This window comes from Stomoxys calcitrans, chromosome 1 (genome assembly GCF_963082655.1).
Source record: "Stomoxys calcitrans chromosome 1, idStoCalc2.1, whole genome shotgun sequence".
In the NCBI taxonomy this organism is placed as follows: domain Eukaryota; kingdom Metazoa; phylum Arthropoda; class Insecta; order Diptera; family Muscidae; genus Stomoxys; species Stomoxys calcitrans.
The window spans coordinates 268,434,554-268,443,957 of record NC_081552.1 but is presented as its reverse complement, the minus strand read 5'-3'; the positions used below and the strand labels follow the sequence as shown (position 1 = coordinate 268,443,957).

Here is a 9,404-nt window from a genome sequence, read left to right as displayed (position 1 = left end):
TTGGCACAAGTACAGCCCAAATCGGTCTATAACCTGATATAGCTCCCATTAAACCGATCTCACGATTTGACTTCTTGAGCCTCTACAGGGCGCAATTCTCGTCTGATTTGACTAAATTTTTGCACGCGGTGTTTTGGTATCACTTCCAACAACTGTGCTAAATACGGTTCAAATCGGTTCATAACCTGATATGGCTGCCATATAAACCGATCTTGGATCTTGACTTCTTGAGCCACTAGAGGGCGCAATTCTTATCCGATTTGTCTGAAATTGTGCACGACGTGTTTTAGTATCACTTCCAACAACTGTGCTTAGTATGGTTGTAATCGGTTCATGTTTTGATATAGCTGCCATATAAACCGATCTGGAGTCTTGACTTCTTGAGCTTCTAGAGGGTGCAATTCCTACCCGATTTGGCTGAAATGTTGCACGACGAATTTCGCTATGACTTCCAACAACTGTGCTAAATACGGTTCAAATCGGTCCATAACCTGATATAGCTGCCATATAAACCGATCTTGGATCTTGACTTCTTGAGCCACTAGAGAGCGCAATTCTTATCCGATTTGGCTTAAATTTTGCACGACGTGTTTCGATATAAACCGATCTGGTGTCTTGACTTCTTGAGCTTCTAGGGGGCGCAATTCATGTCCGATTTGTCTGAAATTTTGCACGACGAGTTTCGCTATGACTTCCAACAACTGTGTTAAGTATGGTTCAAATCGGTCCATAACCTGATATAGCTGTCATATAAACAGTCTTGGGTCTTGACTGCTTGAGCCTCTAGAGGGCTCAATTCATGTCCGATTAGAATGAAATTTTGCCGACGTGTCTTGTTATGATATCCAACAAATCTGCCAAGTATGGTTCAAATCGGTTCATAACTTGATATAGCTGCCATATAAATCGATCTGGGATCTTGACTTCTTGAGCCTCTAGGGGGCGCAATTCTTATCCGATTTGAATGAAACTTTGTGCGACGGATCTTCTCATGACCATCAACATACGTGTTTATTATGGTCTGAATCGGTCTATAGCCTGATACAGCTCCCATATAAATCGATATCTCTATTTTACTTCTTGAGCCCCCAAAGGGCGCAATTCTTATTCGAATTGGCTGACATTTTACACAGGTCTCCAATATATAATTTAATTGTGGTCCAAACCATATGGTCCGGTTTTGATATCGCTCTAATAGCAGAGCAAATCTTTTCTTATATCCTTTTTTGCCTAAGAAGAGATGCCGGGAAAAGAACTCGACAAATGCGATCCATGGTGGAGGGTATAAAAGATTCAGCCCGACCGAACCTAGCACGCCTTGCAGGTTGCAGGCGGATTCTCCCCCTTACCCCAAAAACGCCACCCATATTCGGAAGTGGTCCGATCGGCGCAATAAGGGTATCAAATGAAAGGTATTGGAGACCAGAAAATGAATAGTGTATTAAAATATGGGTCCAAGTACCCAGCGGGGCCCCCTCCAACCCCAAAACTCCTCTAAACAGATGTATTCGAAGTTCATGTCAATATGGGATTTGAATGAAAAGTATTAGGCAGTACATTACAAATACGGCATAAAACATTAGGTCCAAGTAATGTGAGGTCGCCCACCCCCTTACACGCCCAAATGGGCATATTAGCCGACCATGGCTATATGGGACTCAATATGACATTAAAATTTGCGTTCAAGTCAATGTGGCACTTTTCCTCCTAAAGATACGTCAAATGGGTTATTTGGCCCATTATGATAATATGGGACTCAAATGAAAAGTATTTGAGAGTAGAACACGAATTCGATATCTAATTTGGGAGCCAAGTGTTTGGAGAGATATTAAGTTCCCTAAACTGAACTTCATATCCGACTATGGCAAATTTAAGCTCAAATCAACGGTATTTGGGGGTAAATAACGAATTTGATATCTACTTTCAGTGCAAAGTGCCGGTGGCCGCCCCAGCCCCAAAACACCCTCCAAACGGTTCATAATTACCGGTTATAGCAATATGGGACTCAAATTAAAGGGATTTGGAAGTGCAGCACGATATCCATTGGTATCCATGTTTGAGTCGAAATGTCTGAGGTGCCAACCCTCCCCTAGTGAGAACATTACCCTAAGGAAGAACATTACCACCAGGAATCGAGAAGGGGCAAATTCTCACACATCAATGAATGCTTTCCGATTCAAGTTTAAACTCAATGATAAGGGACCTTTTTTATAGCCGAGTCTGAACGGCGTCCCGCAGTGCGACACCTCTTTGGGGAAAATTTTTTATATGACCATGCATGGCATTGTACCTTGTCGCCAACATTAAGAGGGGATAAACACCGCTTTGTTCGATGTTCTCGCCAGGATTCGAACGCGTTCAGCGTCATAGGCTACAATGGCACGAATTCGATATTCGCATTGAGGGCAAAGTGTCCCCACCCCAAAAAGATATTAGAGAGTTAAAGAAGGCCCAGCGGAGCGGGCCCGGTTCGGCTAGTTTGTTATGAAACAAAAACCCTCCGCCAAATGTCAACAATTTTCACTGTGGAGTTACACCACAAAGTAGTGTACACAAAATGCTGTCTTTTGCCAATTTTAATCTTTAGAAAAAGTTTGTCTTCAAATTTAATTGATCGCAGCATCCAAACAAATGGTAGAGCTCTATTCGATTTAAAATAGCAGAACCAAATACTTTAATTGAGGACTGAGTTTGATTCAATGGTGAAAACAGAACACTCACAATTAATTTAAACCATTAAGAAAAAAATACTGGATCCACTCATTCAAAAGGGGTGAACATTTTAACCTCAGAAATGTTTTAATTTCACATTCAATCCAATTGACAATGATTCACAGAATGGTGGCTCCGATTTGTCTCAAAGCTCAACTAAAGTGGAAGGAGTTTGCACAACAAGAACTTTTAATTCAATAGCTTTAAAAACTAGAAAAATAAGGTCATAACAAAGAAGCTTACCCAGAAGTATCTTAAAAAAGAAATTTTTTATATAAACACCAAGTTTGAGCTGTAAGTTTCTCCTGCCTTCATATCAATTGGTGCTAATTTAATTTAGTTTAAGTTCTTCAAAGGACGAGTGGGAACTCCTTGCACAGAAAAAAATAGTCGCCAAAAAAATAAAATCTTTTTCAATTAAGAAATTAAATTAAATTAAATTTTAATTGAATATGAATTATTTTTTCAATAACAGAAAAATCTAAGACGATCTAGCCATGTCCGTCCTTCTGTCTTTAAAAATAGAGATATTGAGCTGAAACTCTGCACAAATTCTTTTTTTTTTATAAACAGGTTAAGTTGGAAGATGGGCTATATCGGACTATATCTTGTATTGGGTTGCCCAAAAAGGAATTGCGGATTTTTTAAAAGAAAGTAAGTTAGGTCCATAAAAGTCACATTTATTATCCGATTTCGCTGAAATTTGGGACAGTGAGTTGTGTTAGACCCTTCGGCATTTTTCATTAATTTGGCCCAGATCGGTCCAGATTTGGTTATAGCTGCCATATAGACCGATCCGCCGATTAAGAGTCTTAGGCCCATAAAAGCCACATTTATAATCCAATTTTGCTGAAATTTGAGACAGTGAGTTAAGTTAAGCCCCTTGATATACTTCTGCAATATGGTGCAGAACGGTGCAGATTTGGATATAGCTGCCATATAGACCGAACTCTCAGTTTTAGGTTTTGGGGCCATAAAAGGCGCATTTATTGTCCGATATCGCTGAAATTGGAGACAGCGAGTTTAGTTTGGCTCTTCGATGTCCTTCTTCAATTTGGCTCAGATCGTTCCAGGTTTGAATATAGCTGCCATATAGACCGATCTCTCGATTTAAGGTTTTGGGCCCATAAAAGGCGTATTTATTGTCCGATGTCGCCGAAATTTGAGACATTGAGTTGTGTTGGGCCCTTCGACATTCTTCTTCAATTTGGCTAAGATCGGTCCAGATTTGGATATAGCTGCCATATAGAAATTTCGGACATAGTATTTTGATATTACTTCCAACAACTGTGCGAAGTATGGTTCTAATCGGTCCATAACCTGATATAGCTGCCATATAAACCGATCTTGGGTCTTGACTTCTTGAGCCTCTAGAGGGCGCAATTCTCATCCGATTTGGAAGAAATTTTGTACAACGGCTTCTCTCATGACCTTCAACATACGTGTGCAATATGGTCAAAATCGATCTATAGCTTATACAGCTCCCGTATAAACCGATCTCCCGATTTCGCTTCTTGAGCCCCGAATCGGACTATAACTTGATATAGCTGCTCCGCCGTCCTTATCAATTATACTTTGTTTGCCTAAAAACAGATACTGCGCAAAGAACTCAACAGATGCGACCATGGTGGAGGGTATAAAAGATTCGGCCCGGCCGAACTTAGCACGCTCTTACTTGTTTTAATTGATCCAATTAAATAATTAATCATTTTTTTAATTGAATATGCAATTCTTTTAGTTTAACTTTTAAAAACGGTGATTGTTATTATTACTTTCGTAATTAAGGCAGCTTCAATTAAAACAATTAATTAGATCAATTAATTTCATGATTGAAAACGACTTTTACGATTTTTCTGAGTGCAAATAATTTGGGATGGTACTCACAAATATCGCATTAAAGAACCATTAGAATTTTTGCCATTCTCTACTAGATTTGAAGCCTTATGTATGGACTCTTTGGCTGAAAGGTTTTACATGGAATATGGTAGATATATCATCATCAAATTGAGTTTTGTATAAGTTTTTCAAATAATCAACTACAGCCTTAATATGAGAAGCATCTTTGGTGTCCACTGGTGTTGACACTTTTCGAATTTTAAAAAACAATTCGGAGCTGTAAACAGTTTTGATTTCTACGTCATTCAAAGAGAAACGAATTTTTAATAGTTTCTAAAATTTTTTAACCGAAAATGGATTTTGAAAAATACTCCAGGTCATTGAGCCCTCTTGAATTTTCAAAAGAACTAACTAACATTTCTTAAATGATTTACCTGCGCCTGGTGGTAGGTCCTTTTCTTCCAGATTCAAAGCAATAATGGACAAAGGGAAATTTAACTTCCGGTTGGGATTTTTCAAAAGGAAACTACTGAAAGTGGTAACTGCTTATGTTGCCACAGCCACCATTATGGAAATGTCCTCAAAATGCAAGTGAAAGAATATCAAAGAAAAAGAAAAGCCCCAAATAGAATTTTATGAATAGTTTATTGTACGAGTATTTATGGATAACATAACAATCTAAGGATAATTATCTCGTTTAAGATAGAATTCGCTATGAATGAAATAAAAATAAAAACCATATAAAAGCCACTGCCTATGTAGAATTTCTATGTATCTATGTTAAATTTCTAAATGCGTTTCAAAGAAAACATCCTTTTTGTTTATTTCATTTCTGTTTACTTCCCATAAAAATCACAGAGCATTCCTTTTGCACAGCTTTGGGTTTCCTGGCTTCGCCCAACGATTTTGTTTTCCTGCAGAGAATATTCACATTTTTTGGGATTTGTTTCAAGTCAAGTTATGATAACTGCTTACCTTACATCGATTAACATCCCTGAGCCAGTTTTGGAAATACTCAAAAGCTTTGGCATAGCTTTCATGTCAAAAAATTCCTTATACGATTTTGAAATAACATAATAAAATGTTCCAATATTTCAATCAAAAAAATATTTTTGTTATAAATTTTCCATTTCAAAAGACAGAAAATAAATAAAATTTGTATTCAATTGTCATTATTTCAAATTTGACTCCTAATGACCCTTTTAGACGGCACATCACGATCGTACTCATCGTGTGTTATGCTGAGATTACATGACACATCTGATGTATGGTCATTGTAATAGTAGTGGTGAAAACAGAGGTGCATTCGTCACATGTAAACCTAACCATCAGTCATGGCTGAAATATCAAAATCATTTAATTTTTTTTTTTTTTCGATGAATGACGTCTATCGATTACCGTTTACAAAGAAATGTGTAATCATTAAGTGACAGATATTGAAAAACACATTCTGTGACAAATAAGGTTAAGAAATGAGAAGTAATGTATGAACAAATAAAACAAATCAAAGAAAATACCAAATCGATGTGCCGTTTTAGGCAAAAGCTGTAATCAACACGTACACACGATGAGTAGGATTATGATGTGCCATGTAAACTCTGCTTTAGAGCTGGCAAACTATCGATAATAGCAACACATCGATAGTAACGGTGCTATCTTTAAATTCCCATCACATATATTTTAAACGAAAATGGGAAGTAAAAATCGGGAGATCGATTTATATAGAAGCAATATCAATGCACAGATCAAATAAAACCAAAATTAATAAAGTCTGTTGTAAGTCATGTGAGAAATCATTGTACAAAATATAAGCCTAATCGGATGAAATTTGCGCCCTCTATAAGCGCAATCTTTCGTAAAGGATGTTTCGGAAGGAAGGAAGTTAAGTTTCGGATTGTTTATTACACGCACCACCGAAGGATGGGGGTACATTCATTTTGTCAATCCGTTTGCAAAACATCGAAATATCCATTTCCGACCCTATAAAGTACAGATATTCTTGATCAGCGTAAAAATCAAAGACGATCTAGAGATGTCCGTCCGTCTGTCTACGCTACAAAAAAGATATTAAGCCGAAACTTTGCACTTTTTTTGTCCATAAGCAGGTAAGGTTCAAAGATGGGCTATATCGGACTATATCTTGATATAGCCCCCATATAGACCGATCCCCCGATTTAGGCCCATAAAAGCCACATTTATTATCCGATTTTGCTGAGATTTGGGACAGTGAGATGTGTTAGGCCCTTCGACTTCCTTCGTCAATTTTGCTTAGATCGGTCCAGATTTGGATATAGCTGCCATTTAGACCGATCCTCCGATATAGGGTCTTAGGCACATAAAAACCACATTTATTATCCAATTTTGCTGAAATTTCTCACAGTGAAATTTCTCACCCTTCTTGTGATGCAATCGCTTTGAAACCTTACATGTAAGAAGCTTTCGATTCCCTTATAAAACAACTACACTCGATGTTTCTACGTCGTACAGTTTCTGAGAAGTTGGGGTTGGAAAGTTTTTTTTTAGAAGTTTATATTTATTGAGTCTTTTTTTAAACATTGAAGTAGAATTAGAAACATAATAAAGAAAACTTATGACTATAATGTATTATCGCAATAACATATTAGGTAGTTTCAGCGCCTGGCTTTAGCATAAAAGGTAAAATGTAATATGGATACATGAAATTAGAATTATTGACGTCCTTGCTCCCGAGACTACTACATTAAATAGAAAAATCTTAAATTGGGGTTGGAAAGAAAAGATAGGACAGACACTATATTTAACAATAAAATTAAAATTGTAAAGAAATATATTTTTATTTTTAAATGTTCCCTACTTCTAGTGGTCTTCAAAATGTACCAAAATTAATATTATGACATATTTCTCTTTTTATTTTTGAAAATTCTCTCTATATTACCCTGTAGAGTCAGAGCAATTCGTAAAAATTGTTCTTTCAATAATGTTAGTAACATACAACCAATACATAGATATAAATGTTAGCCAAGTCACGGATGCGAAAGCGCAACACCTGTCAGAAATGGGTTAATTATTCGAACGTATCACACAATGTGTACAACTTTCCGTGTTGCCACATTTGAAAAAACGTATGAGAATACATATTGCGTAAGTGCCCCATATGCTAAATTGGCATCACATCAGGAGTGGCGTTTGATCCATAAATATCCCATTAGATCAAAAATGTTCATTTCGATCTATGCAATAGTTATACTATGTTATAACATTCCGAATGCCAAATTTAGTGTAAGTATTTATGTTCTGCTACATTCAATAATGGGTTGTTCTAGTTGTTATTCTGTTTTTTAGCCTGGCCAGTTCTATGTTATTGTTTGAAACTATCGATTTGCATGTTCAATCTCTTCTTAAAGTGGTTGAAGGTACCATGGACTGCTTACAAAATATCGTGAAGTAATTTGGTATATAAATTGAACCTTATTAACATGAATTTTAATTTATTTTAGAGCATCATATATCATATACATGATTAGGCCATAATGCTATATAAAAATATTTAGCATACTTTTAGGCGCTTCATAAAAATCAATATAGATACAGTACAGTCAAAAATCGTGTGTACTCTTCTTCTAAACCACCACAACTATTGAATGCCTATTACATGTTTATTATTTATCCAAATGAAGTCCGCTCTTCCAAGAACTATAACCCATCATGGGACATAACAAAATCATCATTATGCTTCCAACTCATAAAGCTATTAATATTAGAGTACATGCGGTTATACTAGCATCATAGCTGTGTTTTATTTTAGTACTGTATTGTACAGTACAATGAAATTTGTAAGAAAATTGCATCTATCCAGAACAGCGAAGTTAAGGATAATTTTACCAATGCAGGCTTATGTAGAACATCTAACATCCGGATGTCCATATAACACTACATAGAAAGGCCTTAAGACAGTTTTACCATTAAATATGTTTTTGGCTTTCCCATATAACACTCCCACAGTATAATACCCCATTATTTGCTTTTATCCACAACTACATGTAGTTTTCATTAATCCGATGCACAGTGGGCTAAACGGGATAAAAAATTGGAAATAAGTCCATAACTTTTTATCTGTTTCAGGAAAGTACTGCCGTGGGTCCATATCTTCAATACAGAGTGAGATACAGGGTGTCAAAGTTGACCACTTTTGACTTCTCCAACCTTCTGGGGGCCATAACTTTTGGTCTACTAAATCGATTTGCATGATTTAATAGTCTAGAGAAAGAGTTTGACGAGATACGCATAATGTACATCGTACATAAGAACAGTCCTGTTTTTACCATATTTGGGTCAGAAGGCGGGTGGCCTAAAACTACTCACTGTTTCAAATTTCAGTGAAATTGGATAAAAAAAATGCTTTTGTGGGCTTCAGACCCTTTATCGGGAGACCGGTCAGATATGGCAGCTATATCTTAATACAGTCCGATCTGAACCATATTTGGGTCAGATGTTGGTAGGCCTAAAACTACTCACTGCTTTAAAATTCAGCGAAATCGGATAAAAATAAAGCGCTTATGGGAGGCCAACGTAGCGCAGAGGTTAGCATGTCCGCCTATGACGCTGAACGCCTGGGTTCAAATCCTGGCGAAACCATCAGAAACAATTTTTCAGCGGTGGTTTTCCCCTGCTAATGCTGGCAACATTTGTGAGATACTATGCCATGTTAAACTTCTCTCCAAAGAGGTGTCGCACTGCGGCACGCCGTTCGGACTCGGCTATAAAAAGCAGGCCCCTTATCATTGATCTTAAACTTTAATCGGACTGCACTCATTGATATGTTAGAAGTTTGCCTTTGTTCCTAGTGGAATGTTCATGGAAAAAATTTGCAATTTGCA

The 9,404-nt window shown here is 36.9% G+C and overlaps 2 long non-coding RNA genes across 2 annotated transcripts; one reads left to right on the top strand and one right to left on the bottom strand.

The window, feature by feature from the left end:
• Positions 1 to 4,835: 4,835 nt before the first annotated feature.
• LOC106089936 (uncharacterized) lies at positions 4,836 to 5,298 on the top strand. Its single transcript, XR_001221728.2, has 2 exons — positions 4,836 to 4,924; positions 4,999 to 5,298. It is a non-coding gene; the product is annotated as an uncharacterized LOC106089936 (long non-coding RNA).
• On the bottom strand, positions 5,175 to 5,849 carry LOC106089931 (uncharacterized). Its single transcript, XR_001221726.2, has 2 exons — positions 5,524 to 5,849; positions 5,175 to 5,462 (listed from the first exon to the last, which is right to left on the bottom strand). It is a non-coding gene; the product is annotated as an uncharacterized LOC106089931 (long non-coding RNA).
• Positions 5,850 to 9,404: the final 3,555 nt, after the last annotated feature.